Source organism: Danaus plexippus, chromosome 11 (assembly GCF_018135715.1).
Source record: "Danaus plexippus chromosome 11, MEX_DaPlex, whole genome shotgun sequence".
Taxonomy (NCBI): Eukaryota; Metazoa; Arthropoda; class Insecta; order Lepidoptera; family Nymphalidae; genus Danaus; species Danaus plexippus.
In genome coordinates, this window is record NC_083544.1 from 4,233,057 (window position 1) to 4,259,982 (window position 26,926).

At 32.2% G+C, this 26,926-nt stretch overlaps 1 long non-coding RNA gene across 1 annotated transcript; it reads left to right on the forward strand.

Moving 5' to 3' along the window:
- Positions 1-16,806: 16,806 nt before the first annotated feature.
- On the forward strand, positions 16,807-17,672 carry LOC133319072 (uncharacterized). The gene is made up of 2 exons (XR_009752764.1): positions 16,807-16,937; positions 17,113-17,672. It is a non-coding gene; the product is annotated as an uncharacterized LOC133319072 (long non-coding RNA).
- The last annotated feature ends 9,254 nt before the right edge of the window (positions 17,673-26,926 follow it).

Sequence of the window (26,926 nt, forward strand, 5' to 3'; positions counted from 1 at the left end):
TAAATTTAAAGCAAGAGACTACTGTAAGAAAGCCAAATGTTGAAACAGATGCAAACAACAAGAAAATTAATCTTACAAAGAGGCATTTGAATTTGAAACAAACTGCTAGTGTCAAAAAAGATGTAAACGTCAAAAAAAATGTAAATACTGAAAAAGATTTAAATGTCAAAAAGAATACAGGTACCAAAGAGGATTTAAATGTCAAGAAATGTGTAAATGTCAAAAAAGATGCAAGTACAAAGAAAACGGGAAACTTCAAAAAAGGTGACATTGTAAAAAAGAACATCAAAGTAAACAATCACGCCAACAATGTTGCAATCAAAATCAACTAAACAGAATTAAAGAAAATCCATACAAATTGGAAAATTTATACAACATATTTTTGAACATGTACTGCAACCTGACCGGCCTGGATCGCATAAAACTTAAATTCGTACCATTATTTTTGAAGAAACAGATTTCACTGGTGTCATTCAGCCAGTTGAATTGCGACAACGACAACAGCATCGTTCACATATTTTCAACAAGAATTTTAAATAAAATGTTCAATGAAATGAACGGCAAGGCCACCATTAAAATCACCGATGACAACACCGACGATGTCATTATAAAAAAAATCACCAAACTCAACAGATATGCGAATCATGGCGTGAATGTGGAATCATGCGGCAACAGATTTCAATTGACAACAGAAATTTTGAACACTTTATTGAAAATTATAGTGTGTGCAGACTTTGCTGCCTATGAATATTTCGAGTTTATGAATAGTAAAAGACAAAAAAAAGTAAACAGTAATCAATTTTTATTTTCAATAATTACAAAAAATCCCAGTTATGAAATTAACAAGAAAGTATATGAAAATTATAACAATAAACTCATGGATATACACCTAAAAAAATCACAAAAAAAAGTTCTTAATCACAATGACGGCGATTGTAGTGGTGATGCTGATGATTCTGATGCTGATGATGACGATGATGCTGATGAAGAAAAAAACAACGACGACTATCACAACTCCAACAATACATTAGATAGATAGGAACACAAAACAGGAACAGAGATCTCATTTTCTCCACGAACCGTCCCTATTCTTATTTTGACGGTTCCAAAATTCACACTTTCCATATTTTTCGTTGCTGACAAAATCACGTTTGAAAGTCTGTGTGGAAGCATCTTTGTTAAACGATGGTTCCGGAAACACTTTTCTCTGGTACGTACCCATCATGGGCGGCTTGTATTTATCACCATTGGTGTTCGTGTTGCTGGTGCTCTTGTTGTTGCTACTGTTATTTTTATTGACATCACTGCTGCCGTTCATGATTCTACTCTTGTCCATTTCGGTGGGTTTTATTTAGTTTTTCAGTATACTTTTGTTTGGTTGAATTTAATTAATTCAGTATACTTTGCAGCCTCTTTTGATTGAATGTGATGTAATTTAATTTAGTACAGTTTAAACTATACTTTGATCCAGTTCACTGTATTTTATTATACCTATATAGGTATTTATCGTTATTTGATACACTCCTTTTACAATAATGAACACTTTTCCAATTACTATGATAAATACAACTATAACATTGATAAAAATTATATAAACTTACGATTCTAAATCACAATTTAAAAGTATAAAACTTGCTAGGCAATTACAATATATAAATTTGGTATAAATTACAAGTTATTTAGTTAACACAACCTTCAAATAAACACAAACTAAAACGTTTCTAATAATAACACAAATGCAACTTTTTTAAAATGAACACAAACTTTTCTTTTCTTCTATACTATGATTGCACTCGTTCAACGATGACAATTGTTCATTCGACACAACCACAATTTTTTAAAATTAATAATACCTATTAACTTTTTTTTTGGTAATATGGAACACTTAAACTTGTTATAATAAATGCAAAATTGACGGAGGTATTGTATTAATGGTACATACTGTATCAGCTGTGATGCGAATATACTATTGTGCCCCGAGTTGTTGAATTTATACAAAAATATTGTCAGTTTTGATTGCAGAGTAATCATTTACGTAGAATCCTTAAGATTATCTAATCACTATTTACAGATAAATCTACAATTGTATTCGCATACAATCATTAAGATTTTTTGTCTGTAATGACTAGAATCATCTAAGGGACCATGGCGTACTATACACAAGTTGATCTTCAGAATGCCTCCATGTATGCCAAGCAACGCCTGCTACTTCATTACATTAAATTTATAAACGAAAAATACCCGCACATTGGCAGCGAAGTTGCGTACACGGTGAAACAGGCTGACCCCGAAAAAGATTACTATTTCCCAGAGACGTTCAGGTCCAGTGCCATTGTAGTGGACGTGAACATAACCAAGGATCTGTGCGAAAAAATATCCTGCAATTCGGCCACAAACAAGGGTGCTTGTAAATTCGGCGATCAAGCCTCACTGTATAGAATAGGGGACATGGAAAAGTTTAAGGTGCAATGTCAACCGGCTTGTTACAATTTAAAGAATCAGCTGGTATTCGACGATGACGGCAAAGAGGTGGTGCAATCCCATCGATTCGAATGGAACAAGAACAATAAATGTGAATTCGTAAATTCCGCCGTCACCTGGATGGAGAAACCATTCTATCGTTCCATGGAAATTTACGAGAAGCGTGTCAACGATCTCGAATTGGGTTTCAACTATGACGAAGATTTGGACATGTATTTTTACAATAAATACTATTGCAACGTGTACTTTGACACCTACGATCCCGCAACCAAAAACTGCAAGACCGCATGGTATGATTTCATTGCCAATGTGGTCGTTGGTGAGAACATTATGAAATTACTGAAAGCGGGCATCAGTTATATTGAAAATGGCAACACAATAATTCCCTCCCGTCTACCGAGCCCCCCTAAAATAGATGACAAATGGAAACTTGAGAATTGGAGAAAAGATATTAATAGTAAATTCGTAATACCCAATACGGAGATCAAATTCAATGTGACGGAAGGTGAAAGCGCTGCCGCACCGAATCCGTTGGCCGCTGGATATGCCAGCGACACGGGAACAACGAGAGATGAAACGAAAGATGAGAGCGGAGACGATGACGAAACCAAAGACGGCAACTCATCACAGAACGTGGTCGAAGCAATTCTGGTGGGTCTGTTGGAGAGCATAGTGTCGACGGAGTTTTTGGAAAGCATCGCCGTAGACGTTGGCACCACCATTTTGGTGACACAGCTCAAAAATTTTGCATTGAAAATTTTGAAAAAACTGTCTGTTTCCATGGCCGAGGCGGTGCTGAAGCTGAACGTCCAACTGTTCGAGAACATTTTGAAGGCGTCCGTGGTGAACGTGGTAAAGAACATTATACAGACGCTGGCTGTCCGAAGCTTGGGACTTCTGTTTCAGTTTCTTGCCAAATCTCTGGTGTTGCTCAGTACCGGTATCGGTATAGTGCTAATGGTGGTTCAAATTTTTGATCTGCTATTCATGTTCTGGGACCCTTTGGGTTTTAACAACAAATACCCCGATGGATATTTGGAAAAGTTGTACGACAATTCAAAATATGCACTGCGCAAACAGCTCAACACCACAAATGGTGGTGCCAACGTCTACGGCGATGCTTTCCAAAAACTCCGTCGACACTATGCTCTCCAACAGACCCACCAGAATTGCTTCGACCACGTTCTGTGATGAGTTGCCGTCTTTGGTTTCGTCATCGTCTCCGCTCTCATCTTTCGTTTCATCTCTCGTTGTTCCCGTGTCGCTGGCATATCCAGCGGCCAACGGATTCGGTGCGGCAGCGCTTTCACCTTCCGTCACATTGAATTTGATCTCCGTATTGGGTATTACGAATTTACTATTAATATCTTTTCTCCAATTCTCAAGTTTCCATTTGTCATCTATTTTAGGGGGGCTCGGTAGACGGGAGGGAATTATTGTGTTGCCATTTTCAATATAACTGATGCCCGCTTTCAGTAATTTCATAATGTTCTCACCAACGACCACATTGGCAATGAAATCATACCATGCGGTCTTGCAGTTTTTGGTTGCGGGATCGTAGGTGTCAAAGTACACGTTGCAATAGTATTTATTGTAAAAATACATGTCCAAATCTTCGTCATAGTTGAAACCCAATTCGAGATCGTTGACACGCTTCTCGTAAATTTCCATGGAACGATAGAATGGTTTCTCCATCCAGGTGACGGCGGAATTTACGAATTCACATTTATTGTTCTTGTTCCATTCGAATCGATGGGATTGCACCACCTCTTTGCCGTCATCGTCGAATACCAGCTGATTCTTTAAATTGTAACAAGCCGGTTGACATTGCACCTTAAACTTTTCCATGTCCCCTATTCTATACAGTGAGGCTTGATCGCCGAATTTACAAGCACCCTTGTTTGTGGCCGAATTGCAGGATATTTTTTCGCACAGATCCTTGGTTATGTTCACGTCCACTACAATGGCACTGGACCTGAACGTCTCTGGGAAATAGTAATCTTTTTCGGGGTCAGCCTGTTTCACCGTGTACGCAACTTCGCTGCCAATGTGCGGGTATTTTTCGTTTATAAATTTAATGTAATGAAGTAGCAGGCGTTGCTTGGCATACATGGAGGCATTCTGAAGATCAACTTGTGTATAGTACGCCATGGTCCCTTAGATGATTCTAGTCATTACAGACAAAAAATCTTAATGATTGTATGCGAATACAATTGTAGATTTATCTGTAAATAGTGATTAGATAATCTTAAGGATTCTACGTAAATGATTACTCTGCAATCAAAACTGACAATATTTTTGTATAAATTCAACAACTCGGGGCACAATAGTATATTCGCATCACAGCTGATACAGTATGTACCATTAATACAATACCTCCGTCAATTTTGCATTTATTATAACAAGTTTAAGTGTTCCATATTACCAAAAAAAAAGTTAATAGGTATTATTAATTTTAAAAATTGTGGTTGTGTCGAATGAACAATTGTCATCGTTGAACGAGTGCAATCATAGTATAGAAGAAAAGGAAAAGTTTGTGTTCATTTTAAAAAAGTTGCATTTGTGTTATTATTAGAAACGTTTTAGTTTGTGTTTATTTGAAGGTTGTGTTAACTAAATAACTTGTAATTTATACCAAATTTTATATATTGTAATTGCCTAGCAAGTTTTATACTTTTAAATTGTGATTTAGAATCGTAAGTTTATATAATTTTTATCAATGTTATAGTTGTATTTATCATAGTAATTGGAAAAGTGTTCATTATTGTAAAAGGAGTGTATCAAATAACGATAAATACCTATATAGGTATAATAAAATACAGTGAACTGGATCAAAGTATAGTTTAAACTGTACTAAATTAAATTACATCACATTCAATCAAAAGAGGCTGCAAAGTATACTGAATTAATTAAATTCAACCAAACAAAAGTATACTGAAAAACTAAATAAAACCCACCGAAATGGACAAGAGTAGAATCATGAACGGCAGCAGTGATGTCAATAAAAATAACAGTAGCAACAACAAGAGCACCAGCAACACGAACACCAATGGTGATAAATACAAGCCGCCCATGATGGGTACGTACCAGAGAAAAGTGTTTCCGGAACCATCGTTTAACAAAGATGCTTCCACACAGACTTTCAAACGTGATTTTGTCAGCAACGAAAAATATGGAAAGTGTGAATTTTGGAACCGTCAAAATAAGAATAGGGACGGTTCGTGGAGAAAATGAGATCTCTGTTCCTGTTTTGTGTTCCTATCTATCTAATGTATTGTTGGAGTTGTGATAGTCGTCGGTGTTTTTTTCTTCATCAGCATCATCGTCATCATCAGCATCAGAATCATCAGCATCACCACTACAATCGCCGTCATTGTGATTAAGAACTTTTTTTGTGATTTTTTTAGGTGTATATCCATGAGTTTATTGTTATAATTTTCATATACTTTCTTGTTAATTTCATAACTGGGATTTTTTGTAATTATTGAAAATAAAAATTGATTACTGTTTACTTTTTTTTGTCTTTTACTATTCATAAACTCGAAATATTCATAGGCAGCAAAGTCTGCACACACTATAATTTTCAATAAAGTGTTCAAAATTTCTGTTGTCAATTGAAATCTGTTGCCGCATGATTCCACATTCACGCCATGATTCGCATATCTGTTGAGTTTGGTGATTTTTTTTATAATGACATCGTCGGTGTTGTCATCGGTGATTTTAATGGTGGCCTTGCCGTTCATTTCATTGAACATTTTATTTAAAATTCTTGTTGAAAATATGTGAACGATGCTGTTGTCGTTGTCGCAATTCAACTGGCTGAATGACACCAGTGAAATCTGTTTCTTCAAAAATAATGGTACGAATTTAAGTTTTATGCGATCCAGGCCGGTCAGGTTGCAGTACATGTTCAAAAATATGTTGTATAAATTTTCCAATTTGTATGGATTTTCTTTAATTCTGTTTAGTTGATTTTGATTGCAACATTGTTGGCGTGATTGTTTACTTTGATGTTCTTTTTTACAATGTCACCTTTTTTGAAGTTTCCCGTTTTCTTTGTACTTGCATCTTTTTTGACATTTACACATTTCTTGACATTTAAATCCTCTTTGGTACCTGTATTCTTTTTGACATTTAAATCTTTTTCAGTATTTACATTTTTTTTGACGTTTACATCTTTTTTGACACTAGCAGTTTGTTTCAAATTCAAATGCCTCTTTGTAAGATTAATTTTCTTGTTGTTTGCATCTGTTTCAACATTTGGCTTTCTTACAGTAGTCTCTTGCTTTAAATTTATATTATTTTCGGTGTTGTCATCTCTTTTGCTATTTTGTTAGGATGTCGCGTGTCACTATTTTGTTAGGATACCTGAATCACTATTTTGTTAGGATACCTGAATTGAATATCGAAATTCATCCGGGTTCTTATACCAAGGGTATGGTGTGGAATCATTAAGATTAAATTAGCATGTATTCGAGGAAATTATTAATTTGAAATTTTTAAGATTAAGTAATCGGTTGGTTATTATAATGCTCGAACATCGAAAACTTATCATTAATTTAACATCAACATCTACAACCACATTTACAATTTCAAAAAGCCATATTCCCATACTGTCGAAACTGCAGATTGATAAATTTGTCCAATTGCAAAGTTCAATAACCCACAACACCACCCGAACAATGTCTACAAATGACAAGGCGATGTGTTTTAACCCCAAGAGTCTGTACTTCATCACGGTGGATAGGATGAAACAGTTTGATATGTACGAGCGTGATGTGATTCGACTACCGCTGCCGAGAACCATCATCTACGACCTGCTGCCCCTGTTTGCGGAACTGCCGCCCGGTTGGTACTACTGCCCGCACATTGAACAGTTTGTCATCAATGCCAGTGAGTTTAGTGAAGATGTTCAGAAAAATATCTGTGATCACTGGCGGAAGAATGATGTGGAAGGCTATCATTTTGCTATAAAACTTTGCATCTATTGGAAGCCATTTTGCCCGGAACCGGTGGATGAGGATGATCACATCGACATTTACATGAACGAGGATCTGTTACAGTTTCATTTGTCGCAAATTTTCAACAGATTTGAAAATCGCATGCTGCCATGGATTCACAATGTGTCGGAACTGTGTGATGTAATTCATCTCACCACCACCAAGTACATGAAAGTGTCTAATAATTTTCAACCTCCGCAATGGTTGCGTCTCGTGAAATTTCCCTCAAAATTTTCGTAGGCGCTTTAAATTTTATTGTAGAATTTTTTGTTGTTGAAATTTCGATTGTAGTTTTGTTATTAGTTTTATAGTAAATGGATATCTTAATTTTGCATGTGTTGGTTTTATTGATTTTTATTATTTTTTTATACCTTAAAATTAAATAAAATAATTTTAAAAAAAGAACTAAATATTCACGCTCACTTGTAAATGATATTCCTCGCTCTTCAATACCGACAAATTGTACAGCTGCAGGAACTGTTCGAACTCGAACTCCTGTCCCGGCGGCTGTTTGTGTAGGTTGACCTGATTGTGCAATTCGTACATCATGGTGGTGGCATCTTTGGTTTTAAAAATGGGTATGCAGAGCGTTTTGAGCGGTTGCATTTCTTGATAGTTCTTCTGACATGTGGGACATGGCAACAGCAGATAGAGCGTCATTAGGATGCAGTTGAACTGTAAATGTAAATTAAATCTGTCCGTGTAGAAGCTGCTCAAATGCAGAAAGCGCCAGTAAACGTGTCCCCACCATGGCAAATTTTCCCTATTCAACTCTGGCAATTCGAACATTATGCGAATCTGTTCGTAGTAATTGTTAGAGAACATGTCTAAATCTACATTCTTAACATCATCAGTAGATGTAACCGTGACAGTATCAATATCATCAGCAGCAACATTACCCTCGCCTAAATCACTGTCATCTACACCAACACCATCAACAGATGTCTTTGAAATTCTCTTTAGGATAAGACCGATGAAATTGAACAGATTTCCATGCACCGCTTTATAGATGGTGACCAGCGGTTGAATGGGTTTTATGACACTGACATAGTATAAAAACTCTGATAACACTTTTCTGTATTCCTCATCTCTGTTAACTTTGGTGTAACTATATTTTCTCACGGTGAATATTTTATCAATGTCCACGGTGAAGGGTTCCATTGTGTGTATGTGTTTAAATGTTTATTTGTATTTTTATTAAAAAAAATATAAATTTGTAAATTGTAGTTAAATCCCCCTCACACCCTTCTCGCTAAATTATAAATTTAACCATCAGTATAAATGCAACTATCGAAATCATCGCAATTAAAATTGAACATCAATCATCACAAGCATCATTCAATTCAATAATAAACAACTATAAAAAAACTACAAAAATTTTACAATCGTATTAAACAATCCCGCCTGCGGGAATACATATGAAGCGGCATAGGACATCATATTTGTCTCTATGTATTTATTCTGAATGGTGATGTAATTATCCAAAAATCCAGTCACATTGAATTGTATGTTCAGAAATGATGCGAAATTAAAAAGTATACTAACTAAAAATATGAGCAGCGCGAAAGTGTACAGTTTAAAGGCCATCAGACCCAGACCAAAGACCATGGAGATGATCGAAAATTTAAACATGTTGCCGAACGTCTGAATTCTATCCATGTGAGATTGTTCATAATTTTGAAAATCTCTATAGTTATAAATTTTATTTTTCACCACCAACTCTTTCATTTTATTCGGTATGTCAATCTTATCATTGTCCAGCTGTTTTCCGATATCGATACGCCAACAATTGTGCAGTATACTGCTCAGCGAGGCTGAGCTTACGCAGATCAGTCTGCAGAGTCTGGTATATTCGTACGATTATCTGTCCCATCTGACTATAAATGCCAGCGGCTCTCGTATCGATATCGGAAAACAGCTGGACAATGATAAGATTGACATACCGAATAAAATGAAAGAGTTGGTGGTGAAAAATAAAATTTATAACTATAGAGATTTTCAAAATTATGAACAATCTCACATGGATAGAATTCAGACGTTCGGCAACATGTTTAAATTTTCGATCATCTCCATGGTCTTTGGTCTGGGTCTGATGGCCTTTAAACTGTACACTTTCGCGCTGCTCATATTTTTAGTTAGTATACTTTTTAATTTCGCATCATTTCTGAACATACAATTCAATGTGACTGGATTTTTGGATAATTACATCACCATTCAGAATAAATACATAGAGACAAATATGATGTCCTATGCCGCTTCATATGTATTCCCGCAGGCGGGATTGTTTAATACGATTGTAAAATTTTGTAGTTTTTTTATAGTTGTTTATTATTGAATTGAATGATGCTTGTGATGATTGATGTTCAATTTTAATTGCGATGATTTCGATAGTTGCATTTATACTGATGGTTAAATTTATAATTTAGCGAGAAGGGTGTGAGGGGGATTTAACTACAATTTACAAATTTATATTTTTTTTAATAAAAATACAAATAAACATTTAAACACATACACACAATGGAACCCTTCACCGTGGACATTGATAAAATATTCACCGTGAGAAAATATAGTTACACCAAAGTTAACAGAGATGAGGAATACAGAAAAGTGTTATCAGAGTTTTTATACTATGTCAGTGTCATAAAACCCATTCAACCGCTGGTCACCATCTATAAAGCGGTGCATGGAAATCTGTTCAATTTCATCGGTCTTATCCTAAAGAGAATTTCAAAGACATCTGTTGATGGTGTTGGTGTAGATGACAGTGATTTAGGCGAGGGTAATGTTGCTGCTGATGATATTGATACTGTCACGGTTACATCTACTGATGATGTTAAGAATGTAGATTTAGACATGTTCTCTAACAATTACTACGAACAGATTCGCATAATGTTCGAATTGCCAGAGTTGAATAGGGAAAATTTGCCATGGTGGGGACACGTTTACTGGCGCTTTCTGCATTTGAGCAGCTTCTACACGGACAGATTTAATTTACATTTACAGTTCAACTGCATCCTAATGACGCTCTATCTGCTGTTGCCATGTCCCACATGTCAGAAGAACTATCAAGAAATGCAACCGCTCAAAACGCTCTGCATACCCATTTTAAAACCAAAGATGCCACCACCATGATGTACGAATTGCACAATCAGGTCAACCTACACAAACAGCCGCCGGGACAGGAGTTCGAGTTCGAACAGTTCCTGCAGCTGTACAATTTGTCGGTATTGAAGAGCGAGGAATATCATTTACAAGTGAGCGTGAATATTTAGTTCTTTTTTTAAAATTATTTTATTTAATTTTAAGGTATAAAAAAATAATAAAAATCAATAAAACCAACACATGCAAAATTAAGATATCCATTTACTATAAAACTAATAACAAAACTACAATCGAAATTTCAACAACAAAAAATTCTACAATAAAATTTAAAGCGCCTACGAAAATTTTGAGGGAAATTTCACGAGACGCAACCATTGCGGAGGTTGAAAATTATTAGACACTTTCATGTACTTGGTGGTGGTGAGATGAATTACATCACACAGTTCCGACACATTGTGAATCCATGGCAGCATGCGATTTTCAAATCTGTTGAAAATTTGCGACAAATGAAACTGTAACAGATCCTCGTTCATGTAAATGTCGATGTGATCATCCTCATCCACCGGTTCCGGGCAAAATGGCTTCCAATAGATGCAAAGTTTTATAGCAAAATGATAGCCTTCCACATCATTCTTCCGCCAGTGATCACAGATATTTTTCTGAACATCTTCACTAAACTCACTGGCATTGATGACAAACTGTTCAATGTGCGGGCAGTAGTACCAACCGGGCGGCAGTTCCGCAAACAGGGGCAGCAGGTCGTAGATGATGGTTCTCGGCAGCGGTAGTCGAATCACATCACGCTCGTACATATCAAACTGTTTCATCCTATCCACCGTGATGAAGTACAGACTCTTGGGGTTAAAACACATCGCCTTGTCATTTGTAGACATTGTTCGGGTGGTGTTGTGGGTTATTGAACTTTGCAATTGGACAAATTTATCAATCTGCAGTTTCGACAGTATGGGAATATGGCTTTTTGAAATTGTAAATGTGGTTGTAGATGTTGATGTTAAATTAATGATAAGTTTTCGATGTTCGAGCATTATAATAACCAACCGATTACTTAATCTTAAAAATTTCAAATTAATAATTTCCTCGAATACATGCTAATTTAATCTTAATGATTCCACACCATACCCTTGGTATAAGAACCCGGATGAATTTCGATATTCAATTCAGGTATCCTAACAAAATAGTGATTCAGATATCCTAACAAAATAGTGACACGCGGCTATTTCGACTTGGAACGCATGAATTTTCTCTACACCAATATTGACAATATGGAAAGGAATCCCCTGTACGTGCTGTTTCCAAAACGCGGTGGTTCCATATTCGAAACGCTGTGCAACGAGCCGGACAAACAGCCGCATCTCGATCATCCCGTATTCCGTGCCATTTTAAAAAATCTTTTGACCAGCGACGGAGTTTTCGAAGAAAACTACATAGCCAGTATCACTAATAACTTAAATTTGGAACACTTTAAAAACATTACAGTGGGCGAGAACACCGCCATTCTACAAAACATCATCAAAAAGCTGAATACTTATGAGAATGTAGATTATGTTTTAATGTATGCCTTTTTTACCAGTGTCCAAGTGGACAAGTTGAATTGCAGCACCATGATCACTCGCAGCGATTATCTGGAATTGTATAATTTGATTATAAAAAACATACCAAACAAATCATTCAAAGTGGACCTCTGTAAATACTCCATAGGACAGTACTTGAAATCGTTTCCCATGATAAGGACCTATCAGTTGGTGTACGATGAAAAAAACGAAGAAATTCTGTACAACAACCAGGACACCTTGGACGAACTGGACTATGATAAACTAGTCAAAATTACCAATTATGCTAAACGCGTGATAATGCTGTGCTGGCCGCTGAAAGACTTTGATGTGCTCAAAAATGTACTGGATCTGTCCCCTTACGGTTTCAATGAGTTGGTGTACTTTGAAACGTTGAGTTGCAACAGCAGCAACTACATCGACGTATCGTTCATAATGAAATGCCTATGGTACGTCGTTCTCAACGACGACTGCAACTGCTCCGAGACCTATTACATTCTATCGAGAACCGCCCCCATCTCCAATCCCATGGACAGAGAGATGATATTGAGATTTGCAATATTCGAATGCGGTAAATTAAGGTTCCGCATGCCATATCAGCGCGAATCAATCGACGAGGCTTTGGATAAAATGGAGCAATTCGGAACGGATTCAGACTTTTATATAAAATTAAAAGAATTCGAAGCCATCCAATACTATCACGACACCAGGCCATGCCAGGTTTTAGTTTCACCAATAAAGAGATCATATTCACGATTTATGATTTATATCCGGAAGATCATTAATAAAGCGTAAAATAAGTACAAAATACTACGCATTGGAACTTTAATATTGTTCTGGTTTCAGGCTAGTATACATGAACGTAAATATATAAGCATATAAGATATTTTTTTATTTATTAAGTCTACTGTGTAAGAAAAAACTTTTTTGTTTCACTTTCATATTTATTTTGTGTTATCTATTTTTAGTGCCGTCTACTGCAAGACTTAATTCATCTGCGATATTAATTTACTAGGTTAAAATAACATATTGTATTTATGTCTCATAAAAAAGCAAGTCCTATTTCTCAATATTTATTCGAACTTAAAATCCAAACATTGTGTCATTGGATTGTTTGAACAGAATCCGCAGTCGTGACAAATAAAAAGTATACATTTTCGGTTCATTCTTTTTACACAAAAAATTTAAATGAACAATTTCATTTTGTTTAATAAAAAAAAGAAATTGTTTCCAATCAATAATGTTGATAAGCGCAAAATGAAATCTATAGAGTCTTTTAAAACGGTTGGAAATATTTTAAGCAAACAGTTTTGAACCTAGACGGAAATAATGATTAATGACACAATAAACTTTAAGATTAGAAATTAATATTTTGTATGAAATTTATAAGCATTGGTACAGTAATTTTTGATATTTGGCTTTGTTTTATCAAATATAAAGTGCTAATGAATCAGATATGATACTAATTCACTTTTCATTGTGATTTATTATAATCAATGCATATTCTTATTTTTTTGAGGGGTAACTTGTTATGTTATAACTATTGTAATACATATGTATGTATCAAAGATACGAATGTTTTATATACTGATATTTCTTGAACCTCAAAAAGCAGTGAAATGTTTTTTTATTTAGAATCTTTTTCTTTAAAAAAAAAAGTTGTTGTAACGTTATTTTATATAGGAGAATAAGTATATATTTACCATCAATCTTTTCAGTACTCAAGCTAAAGCCCCGTCACGTTTTCAGTGAATATTGAATGAATTACCGTAAACGTACCAATATCTTTATATTACGTCAAAGCAAAAGATCACTCGAGGGCTGCTTATACGAAATTATACTATATTTGCAAAATATATTCGATCAATATATAAAGCACAATTTTTCTGCTTAAATTTGTTCCATAAATAAAAAAACCGCTAAGATTTTCTATTATGATAGGAAGCTGAAGAAAGGAAATTGGTCAAATATTATGAGAAAATTTCTCCCTTCAGTGATTTTTATATAACTCCTGTTTTTCGTCGTTACCAATATATGTTCAAAATTACATATCAACTTTCCAAATTGATCATTTACTGCTTGACGGCATAATAAAAAGCTATTAACGTTTGTGATTATTTAACTATAAACGTTTTGTGATTATTTTTAGTTCTAAAAGTGAATAGGAAATTCCTTTTTTGTGTCTTGTTTTAGTAGTTAAGTTAAGAAAAGTTTAATATTTCATATGTGGTAGTAGATTTAACATAATTCTACGAAATCAAAACTTTTAAATAAAAAAAAAGTACAAATACAAATCTTGTAAAACTGTTATCTGTCGTGGTGCTTCTATCATAGTTGTATCACGTAAGCTAAGAGCAAACATTAATAAGATATTGTGAACATGTTGCGGTGTGACCTGACTGGAGAAGATTTTATATTATATAGACAACTATATAGCGTTTAAGAAATCTCATATTTCTGTTTTGAAAAAAGCAATATAAAATATATTTAAATAGTATGTAGTCACTAGATTTGTAACGTAATCCTCGTCTTATGACATAGGACACAGCGGACATAGTGCAAAAGGGGTTTATTGGTTACAATGTTTTTGTTAATAACAATTAAGTCAGTTTTAGAACATTGACCATTTAGATGTTATGTAGCATCTCGTTATTATATAGGATATATTTTGGTCCCTACACGCAGCGTCCTTCCTTACACGTAAAGGACTTAGGCATTAAGGAGTATGTTGTTGTAAAAATCTAAACAGTTGATTATTGTGAAGGAGGGAAGAGTTAAAACTTCTTGTATCAATAATGTATGAAATTATTAATTTTATCAACGAGTTTCTATTAGCTGGCACAGTAGTAAATAATATATTAAAATGTTATGAAAAAATATTTTCCAAGGAAAAAAATTTAAATTTTCTAAAGAAATAGTAATCCTAAGGTTAAATTTGAATACCTACATGTCGTCTAGAAATTCAATTACGAGGTTTTCCATCTATATTTTTGAATGGATGTTTAGTGGAAATTTAGAATTTATGAAGAAAAATATAAATCATAATCATCATGGTTCTCTGCAAAATATTAATTTAAATAATTTTTGAAAATTGAAATACTTGTTAAAAAAAAAAAAAAACAATATTGTTTTTGAAAAATATCCAGGTGCCGTCCAATTTTAGTGAACAAATATGAACGAAACGTTTATTAAATAAAAATATACCTCTAATATCAACATAGTATTTTTTAGTTTAAAACAAATATAACAGTTTGATGTTGACTGCTACAAATATTTCTATTACAAATACAAAGTTAGTTTTTTTATTATTTTTATTGTATGTTGGTTTCTATTTCACCAATCAATGATTTCATGGATAGCTGCTGTGATTATGGAAAGATAACCATGTCATTTATAAATAAATTACACATACGATAGTATAGACTATAGATCATAATGTAGAGAGTGTCCTACAGAGCCTACTCTGTAAAGCACGGTGCTCACTATGTTTGTGAGGAAGTAAGTGTATGGTGAAATATCAAATGTGCAGACCCTAGCCAAATTATAAGATGGTCTGCAAGATTTCATATAAAATATTAATTATAAAGTGATATTGTACTGTTTTATTATTTTAATATGTTTTTATAAAAAAAAAAACAATCAAATCAATTATCCATTTATTTGACTTTTGTATATTAAGTATTAAATTACACTTTAAAATTTGCAAAATTTTAAAGAAAAGTGATTTTAATGTTAATACAAGTCATTATTTAGTTGAGCCATCGTTATCTGCCATCAAAACTCAAAATGTGAGCTTTTTTTTAGTTTCGACTGTATCTGTTAGCTCTGTTGGCTTTTACAGCGTCACCGGGAGGGGTGGGTGGCCCGATAGGACCTACCCGTTTAATTCGAGCCCGAAGAGCTCGAAGGGGGAAAAAATCTGAGCGACTAGCTATCAATGAAGAATTCCACTGTCTCCGCAATACGTGGATGATAATTCCATGCATAAATAATCTCTTCTAAGAGTTGGGTTTTGTTAATAATCATATCTTTAGCCACTTTTCTCTTCATCGACTCCGGCACATTTTTATTTGGGCATATACCCGGCCAATCCAACAGAAGGGTATATTTTTCTGCCAAAGATGCTTCTACAGACCACGCATTGTGGCAGAGGGCTCCATCTTTTACAAAAGTGAATGGTTCCCCTTTTGTAAACCTGTCTCTCAGCTGCGAGAAATTTTCTAAGCAATTAATATTCAAGTATTTCTTGTATATTTACAAATGCGTTTAAAATTATAAGTTTTATATCTGTATAAAGTTTGTATTTACACACATATTCAGATAAATCCTTCTTTAATTATTTATATAATCGTTTACGGTATACGTTTATTATTTTTATACTAAAGACAAACAGACCTATTTTGAGCCAAAAATTTGCATAATTTAAAAAAATATGATTTTTTTCTAGTCAATTTTTAAAAAACTTTATAATCCAACAAAAAACTCAAAATCGTATATTTTTATACGTCAAGTGAAAGTGAATTTAAATTATTGAATTATTGTTTACACATGTTCTGAAACCTGCTGAGCATATTTTTTCAACGACAAATTGTCTGGGATATTCAGTATATTTTGACATCAATCACATCTGTCAATATTTAAGCCTTGTGTGACATAACAACGATAACAAATATTTTTATTTAAAAAATATCAGATTTATGGTATCTAATAATTGTAACAACATCGAATACGATATTAAAATATAGAAAAATGAGAGGAACAGGAGCTAGACCTATGGACATCGGTAATGTCACGAGTATTAACTTAGGCTGATTTTTAAACGACTTCCAAAAGGAGGGAGTCTACCATCTTTAAGCTATATATATAATAACGAGTATCCCAATTTTGTTTAGTATGTGGACAAAGCGGCAGGTACCGGATAATATTAGAATAAATTTAAATTACTCAAATTGTTTCAGATCATTGGTTAAACAGGACCATACTAACGCTATTAATAGGACAATCAGTAATATATATATTTTTTAAGTTTCCATTTTATAAGAATGTTGATTAGTTAATAGATAAATCACTTCACCAACAGGCTTCAATAATCAATATTATCTTTTTATCTCTCTTTTGATTGTGGTTTTATTTTGGCTGTTTGTGTGCAACGTGATACTTTAAAGGCATCGTACGTCGTCGTCATATTAGGCTATATAGACAAAGTAAGTAGCACTTATATTTCCATATAAGTAAAAATAGGATGTGAAATTCAGATATAAGTATAAATATGTTTTTACTCACTACTTACTGTCTGTTTAAAATGATTTCGAACCTATGTTCTTACGTAAATAGGCGTCAATCATGGAGATCAAAATGGGTTGTCTGTTATGACTTATTTATAAATAACTAAAGAAATTGGTCTCAAATCGTATAACGGAAACGTTTTACTTAAAATATTTAGACGCGAAAATTGCCTATTTATAACAAGTCTATAAGTACATTAAATAAAACTGTAATTTTTGGATTTCTCAAGAAATTTTATCATGCTTTTATTTTGTATTATCCTAATTTTAACAAAGAAATAAAAAAAATGATGACAATCAATTGTTCTAACTGATAGACATTGTTATCCCACCTGCCTTTGAATCACGATCACTATAAAATGTTCTAATCCTCGGGTAAAATGTAGCATAATAAATTCGCGTAATCGGGTCCTAAACCATAGTTTTATTTAAATACTTATTCACAAAACTTTTAGCTATCGCTATTTATTAGTCAGTAATACCTGTGAGAGATATTGTAATATGTTAAAAAGACTGTAATGAAATATAAATACATCAATTACAAAAAATAAAAATAGTCATTATATTATATTATTTGACCTAAGGGGAAAAAGAAAATTGTGTACAAAACTAGAGTCGAATTTTATAACATGTCTAAAAGTTGTTACTTTTGATTTAACATACATTTTTTATTTAACTTTTAAGCTTTTACTCTGTCTGTAAATCTCTTTTGTACATATATAGATATAGTCTCAAAGGATAACTAGTCTCTCTAGAGCCTCTAGAGTCAAGTTCGTTCAATCTGACTTTCAAACGACTACTATTCGGGTTAAAGTAATTTTCGCGTGTAGTCATTAAAATAAAACCAAGGTTTTGAATAGAGAGTATGTAGTTATAGAATAATAAGAATCTCGTAGTTATATCCGAAATTTTTTATTTCATTTAAGGTAATTTGTTCAGTGAGATACATATGGGATAGATTAATTTCTAAACCCACTTGTGTATTGTCATCAACGACTGATTTTATTACAGAGTTTTTGATTCTGTTCTAAATATGATAACTAAGTCACCTACAAATAATATCCTGCTTTGTAACCTTAAAATATCAAAACTTCCCATGTCCCTTTGAACAGTAATGATAAGACAAGATCTCTTAATCATATTTTTTACATTTTATGTAGTTATTAGAGTAATAGTGGAATGAATAGATATATATATATATATATATCTATTCATTTGAAAATGTACTCCCGGAAATCATAGTCAAGTATAAAAAGATAATAATAAAGACCTTTGGCTTTCTCCACATTTTTAATTATAACATAAAGCAGTTTAGCCAGGTTATTTATATGGGTTTTGTATTACATTCCATTTCTTATTATATTTCAGGTAATGAAAACTTATAGTTTTTCGAATAAATTAATCAGGTGAAAAATCATAATGCAAGAATATATTTTATATCATAAAAGTCTAAATTAAAATAGTTTTTCTTGATACAGAACGTTTTAGTCTTTTATTTGAAGGGTTCTATATTTCCCTACCAAAAATAAATATGTAATAAATCTGCAATTGTTAAATAAAATGAAATTTTATTAAAATAAATAAAAATTTAATTACGCTATACCAAACAACGGCGTATGAAAGTTTATTTTTCTGTAACATTGGTATTCATCTCCCATAAAAATATTATGATAGGATAATTCGTAAGAATTTATGATGGATTTTTTCCAGTCCCTTTCAATTCGTAGAGTAAATATAAATAAGATTTTAGATTTATATAAAAGTATTATTTTTAATAATGACTGAATAGAACTTTACAGTAATTTAACCCGTTTGTTAGTGAAAACTAAGTAGTAGGTGTGGAACGCACTATCTCAGTAACAACCTATTCATTCTATACTTGAAGTCACATAAATTGAAAAAGCGAAGAAAACTTACAAAAACAAAGAAACTGTTCCAATCGTGTGCTGTGCTCATGAGGAAGGAGGAATCATATCGTTTCGTCTGGATGCAACGAAAGAATACAACAAAGAGACGTCCGCTGATTGTATGGTTGTACATATAATGATAAAAAAAAAGAAGGCGTGCAATTCCTGCACACACTTTCCACAGTATAGCCTGTAGAAAATTGAGAGGCTCCCTACTTTGCACCTGTGCTCAAGGCTAACTATATTGGCTTTAACGAAGTTCTGGCCAGCAAAAATCCTATTTGCACGTCCACGAAATCCAAAGCAGTTTGGTGACTTTTGGCTTAGCCTTTCCAAATGTGAGAGCGGTATTCCACATATGACTGGACCTGTGCTTTGTATAAACAACGAAAAGTTTACTTGAGGCTGCTTATTTATTGTAGCATTAAATTTTACCCATTCAGAGACTTCCTGATGAGTTTCTTTAATAAATCGTGTCAAAAAACATTTTTATTTTAAGAAAAATAAATTGCTTTAGGTATGATTCATTAAATTCTTCGAGTTGTGTACAGAAACAAATAAATTTCTATTCCGAAAATTATTCTTGAGTAGTAAAAGTTGGATAAAATGTACTAAATGTATAGGTAATTTTCAATCCAAAATTCTTTATAAACAGACGTGAACAAAGAACAAAGATTAAATATAACAAGTTAGAAGTCGAATTTCCAAAATTTTACTTATGATACAAAGTGAAAGAAGTATTTATAGAATTGTTTAAGTCATTTTTACATTTATAACATTGTTACTAGTAATCGGTGCATTAGACTTCTAGCCAAAAATAAATGAGAGTTGTCACTCGCACACCGCTCCCACTCGCTCGTTTATAGAACCAAGTAGAATTGATGTAGCCGAACTTTGAGAGTAGTTTAATAAATCTATTGCCAGATCATAAACCAAGTATCATAGACGTTTGCTGTTTGATCTTATACTATATCGGTTCCCTGATCAGAATCGAATTAATTTGTTGTTGTCAATCTTGCGATAAAAATGCAATTAAAGTAACTAAGGGTAATTTTTTTTAATATAACGAGGCATTTATGACTAGATATTTACTTTGAATCTAAACATAACAAATTATATGCCTCTTATTTGATCTCGAATCAGTAGGGAAAAATAGTATAAATTAATTTACTTATTATGTGTTATTAATAAATGATGTAGTTTAAAGGTAAAGTGACATGCTTAACGAGAATTCTACCTAATATAGGTGGAAATAAAGCCGATGGCGGTAAAAGTGATATCCTTGTTACAGCATATAAAATGGTAATTTATGCTTAAATTTTTATCTATTATTATTATTATTTACATTTTATTATAAGTTCATTGTAACACCAACAGAAAAACCTAATCATGTGAGAAATAATGAAAAATCAGGCAACTTAGTTTATGTTAAAGTATTATTTCATTAAAAGTATTTCTACCCTAGTCTTAATGCTTTATATGGTACTTTAATACATTGACTTCATAGGAAATTGTTAAATTCAAAAAGATAAAATAAATATAAACTCATACTCTCTTAATTACAAAGTTATACCACAGACTTATACAAAAAATAATAATAGTTTAATGAAATACGTAATTTATAAGGTTGAATATATAAATAGAATACTGATAAAAGGATGATTTACTAGGTGATTTAGTTATTTCGTGTCATGTTGTTGTGGCTTAACGCGAAACTTGATAATAAATAATGTTACTTTGCTTATTAGGGACCTTAACGTTTTGGACAAAAAAAAAACAAAACGCGAAAATTGTCTTGTATAGTTTATGTAGAATCTTCCATCGTTAAGATCATTGACTAAAATTTATAATTATTTTTTTAAATACATGTTAGAGCCTTAGATTTAATATTAAACATTTTTTACATCAGAAAGTTTCGATATTTATTAACACCAATAACGTAAAATTACCTGGTGCCAGAGTTCCTAATACATCTTCTATGTTTTAATAAAAGTGAAAAACACAGAGACGAAACCCCTTAGCTTTCAATGGATACACCGTGCGGGTGCCGGTGCTTATATGAAAGTAATTAACGAAAAAATAATAGTAGGAATTTTACAAAATTATTATTGGAATCCACATCATTTTTATCGGTACCAAAAAATATGTTAAATTGTCATATGTTTGTAGCAAGAGTTTTAGGCCCGCAGATAGATAAAATAAATCCTGAACAAGTTATTTTGCTTATGTTTAAGACTAAAAAATTAATAGGCATTTGTATATTCCTTAATATGTACTGAGTCTTGTGTATGACTTAAAAAAAAATACTCATAAATAATATGTAAACTGCAGTATTATTGAGTAATTTTTTCAGTTTTCTCCGTTTGCTCAAAATTTTTTTCAGGTGATAATGTCCTCGCTTTTTATATGAGTAAACAAGATGGCATAATGCTTGCAAAGTTATATCAAAGACATGTTTTAAAGTTTTATCAACGACGCTATTATGTCTTACCTTTATTTGATCTTTGTCCAACTGGCTCGAAGGTTGCTAGGATCTTTGTAATACCAAAAGTGATATCAGCTTCAGTAACACCAGTTACAAACAGAAATCTGTCGCTGTTTGTAATTTTAGAGGCCTGTTGATCTTTTTTTCATCTAATTTGACCTGGAGTGAGAAACAGAAAAAGCTGTATTTATTATGTATTATTATAATTACATATATTTAATTATCATGTGATATTTTTTTGAACATAAACTGGTCGCCAAATGATTATTATCCTCAAAAAGCCAAGTTTGAAAATGGTCTTAACTTTGACAGTAATAGAATATTCTATTCTGATATATTCAACAAAAAATATAACATTTTAATTGAGTTTTGTTAAAGACTTTAGAAATGAACTTATAGATTAGAATTTATATATTATACTTGGTGTATAAGTTTATTGTGTGATAGGGACGCTTGTAACCATCTTATATAAATCCGTTAAAATTTTACAGCAAAAATAAACATATCTTATAAATTACTTTAGGACGGTGAAAAACATCTCCCTTTTAATTTTATACTAAAGTAAAATTAAGTGGTATTTTAACTATTCTTACCATTTATAATATAAAGGATACACACACATTATATTACTTGCTGTGGATGATTTTATTTCACATTAAAATACGTAATACATCTTCCAGTTGTGACTTGGAAATCTGTAATGTTTCAGAGGAACAATAATGTTTGTGAAAATACGACCGTCATTATTCGTCTCGCAGACAGCCGGTTATTTGTCGAGAAACTCGTGTGACCTCGCAATTCACTATATAACAAACACCATCTCCTTATAATTTCTGTGTAATATACAATAACAAACAGTGCTTTTTGAGAAACTAAAAATTGTTGTTATATGAATCCACTACAGAACCATATTAATAACATTCGTAATAACCGTTTCGCCAAACTAATCTTTTATTCTGTTTATAAGGTAATCTAACTCTATACATATATTGATGCAATTCTTATTATTTGAAAAACTAATAATTGAGGGTAGTTGAAATTATCAGGTGTCAGCCGCATAACCACCTGCGTAGCCACCTGTGCAAGTGTAGTCACAACAATGTTGGTATAAATAGAGGCGAGAGTACAAACTACTAGGAGTCTCTAAAAATATTAGAGATCATATTATTTAAATCTGCAGAGTAATAAAAATAAAATATATAAAAATTATTCAAGATTACCTACGAAATAATATTTACCTATAATCTGAAAGAGAAAACTTTTAGATGGTTCACTTTTTTCAGAATTTTCTTTCACACACTCAAAATAAAATACAACTAAACTGCTTAAAATTTCTTATTCATAGAATTAGAATTGTTGCAAGCAGTCCTAGTAATTTTCATAACTATTGTATTTTTGCAGCTAGAAAGAACTTCAATTCCAACGACTTTACAACTTTAACTGGTTCTATTTAATGCCATTAAATTTGAGACTAGCCCAAACCCGTAAAATTTTATAATAAGCCGGAGAGGTATGTAAATTTCATCATTTTATTTATATTTATTTGTCATTAACCCAAAAAGGAAAAGTATATGCAAAACATATATTTAAACACAAAATTTTAAAAAGGCGTTTATGACTTTGAATACTCAAAATCTTCGATTAATGGTGTCTCATTGCAGCTTATTGCTATTTTTAATATTGCCATTTATAATAACTAAATTGACAGAACATTTTTTTGTGTATTTCCTGTATTTTAGAGTATTATCTCAATGTTTTTAAGAATTATTAAGTATTTTTAGAAGTGCGAAGAAATATACCTGAATCAATTTATAAATATATTACAATAATAAATTAAAAATCATCAGAGTAATGTAGTAAGATGGGGTAAAGGTACCGAAAGAACTATTTGTAGAAAAAGCTGGTAAGGATTTGCTGGTGAGAAGTAAGATATTCCTGGATAGCGGTCAATACCTTCGTCACGAAAGGGTTCTAGAGATCATACGTGAAGCGGTTAGTCTTTCAGTAGCTAGAGCACAAAAAGAAATAACCATGAAGGAGCAATCAATAGATTTTGTGAGAGAAGGCTCTCGGGCTATAAAATCAAACGTCAAGCCTTACTCTTTCCTTAAAGTGGCTCCGGATTGGACTATAATGATGGATACGTATGAGAAACAATAATAAATTCCCCAAAGACCATGCCATCATGGTCAATAAATATTACGATCTCACTAACGAACTCACTAGAAATGCGTTAATTGTGGATTTGTACGCGGTAGATGTGGGACCGAGATGTATAACAGCTGATTCTCTCTACAACGTACTAAAAAACTTGGGCCTGTCCAGAACTTAGATCAGGTTATACTTAGAATATACTTCAAAGGCAGTCCTAGTAGGTTCTTTTAAAATTTGGTTAGGTAGAGAAAGGAAGTAGGACGGTAGAGGTGAGCGTTTAATGCGCGTTAGATAAGGGCATTTTAAACCTAAACTTGGGTATCAAGTCCCAAGCATTGTTAAAGCTCCTCTCGCTGCTACGCGATGGACCTCGCACCCTTGCAATGTTGAGAAGTTTCGTCTTTGTTATCAATAATTAATTATTTCAATATTAATATAAAGAAAATTTGGATTAATTATGAAAACTTATGATAATATATGTGAACGATGTAATCACATCTTCAAAAATAAATTGTCTGTCACGCACATGATTGACTTTGTTAGGAAAAATATATTAAGCTAGTCTTCGGGGGATCGAACTAGTAAAACCTTTATTCTTTTGTCCAACCGCTTCTTTTATTACCCATAAATTGTGTGCAAACGACTTTACTAGTCCATATTATAAAAGTATACAGTATATGAATAAATATAAACATTGTTAATAGATATAAAGATTTGTTATAAAAATTGTTAGTAATTTTTTGTTAGATATTTTATAGTATTTCCTTTATGTAATTTTATTTGTATAGGGAAAATCGTATTATTGCTAGTGTTGTTTTCAATTTCCTTTCATACTTAGCTAATAATGGTTAAAAAGTGGCTAAAAATGGTTGACATACAGAAGATTACCTAAAAATTGTAAGTAATTCATAGTGCAGTAAATTTGTAAACAATAAATTTGTTTTATACAATTTCATACAAGTTTATACAATTTTATATACCAAATATTTTATATTATTTATAAAATATAAATGTTTACTTTTATTGATTGTTAGGAATATTAGACTGGTTATATTTAAAGTACCTATTATATATAAAAATGTATTAGTAGGGAATCATGTGTAGAGGCGAAACTGTTCAAGAGACTTAAGTTTTTTTTTTTAATTATACTAATCTTAGTCTAACATCACCACGCTTGTTGAATTTGCTATTGTAATAAATGTCTTCCCTTCAGATGTTACAGTCAGAAGTGGATTGAGGAAAATAAATATTGTTTAATCAGCCTATATTATTTACTAACTACCGTCCTAATATTTTAATTTTTTCTTTTATTTTTACCAGCCTACTTCAAGTAGTGGAGAGGTCAGGTAAGGCCGAGTTAAAAAACGGAAAAAGCTTTAGTTTAAACAAATGCACTCTTTATTAAAGTGACTTTTAACAACGTTTTGTGTTTTTAACCTTGTTTGTTTGAAACAAAAAACACAAACAAACAAAACTTAGGGGAACAAATATATTTCCTCCTTTAAAAATAAGTGTTACCTTTGTCTTGTGTTGCAAACAAATTGTTTCAGGTATAATAAAAAAGACTACTATTTAAATAAAATGAATTATTTTTTGTGTTGTAAACTTTATCTGTTTCAAATGAACAATGATAAATGTGTGCTTCATTCTTTATTTGTATGAAAGTTGTATTCATGTACGTTTCTGTCAATTGTAAAATTTATCGGTTGTAGCTAACCGCATTCACCGATTATGATATTGTTTTTGTTAATTGAATTAATCGATTCATTTCAATGTGCAAGCCTGAGGCACCATGATTGTTTATGTGATAATATATTCTGGTTTTCTTTGTTTAAATATTTTCAGCTCTAACCTATCAAAGGAATAATCAAAACTTACTGAATATTGATTGTAGTTTTTAAAGTAAAAATTTTTTAGGTAAGGTTAGTTTAGGGGTTCTGGGGCAAGTTCTAAGTCATATTGTCTCGCTTAGACTATTTGAGTAAATTAACTACGGACACTTAGTGTGAAAGCGTTAGTTTAAATTGATCTCTAAAATTTTATAAATACACCGTTGTCTATCTTATAAGTATTCATCCAGTTCATCTGTACACTACACTTACGAGATAGTCAATTAAACTTGTCAATGATTGACTTGCTGTTCTCACAAAAATACAATAGTCCCGCTTAAATAAAATCTTAGGAGTAGTGGATTTTTTTTTCGTTTTTTCATTAGTGGGTTCTGATGTTATGTGTCAAGAAGGGAGTTCATTTACAAAAAATGAGGAGGTAGGGTTACTGCAGTAAATTTTTCCTAAATAGTACTACCAGATTTTTTAATTGTATAAGATAATTTGTTTCCAAATAATTCTGAAATTTAACCAATTAATTGATCAAAGCAGGCAACGCTTCCACAACACTTTATGTTGCCGCTTTTAAGACATAAAAAAACTCTTTTTATATATTGATATCCAAGATCCGATCACTTAGGTGAATATTTTGGAATTTTGAAGTTAAGGTATTTTTTATTGTACACGCGCAAACTTGTATTTTCTTGAGTTTGAACTATACCAAGTGCAGACTATTGCACTCAGAATCCTGCCCAAGGGAGGTTTCAATTTTAGTCACAAGTTTTACATGACAAATATGTATGAGACTTGAGTTATGCTGTTGTATACTTTACTGTATACCATACAGTCTACACAGCTTTTCATTAATATTAATTATATAAACAGATATATAGCTGTAGACAATATAAAATCATAATTTACATATATAAAAATACATATATAAAAATATATATATATATATTAAATAATTTAATTATATGAAATTTATAACGTCAATATTTAATTTGTAAAACTTTTTTTTATTACGTTATTTTTTATTACATTTACATAATATATTATTCAGTTCGTTATTATTTATGAATTGGTCACTTTTAATGATACTATAATGTTTT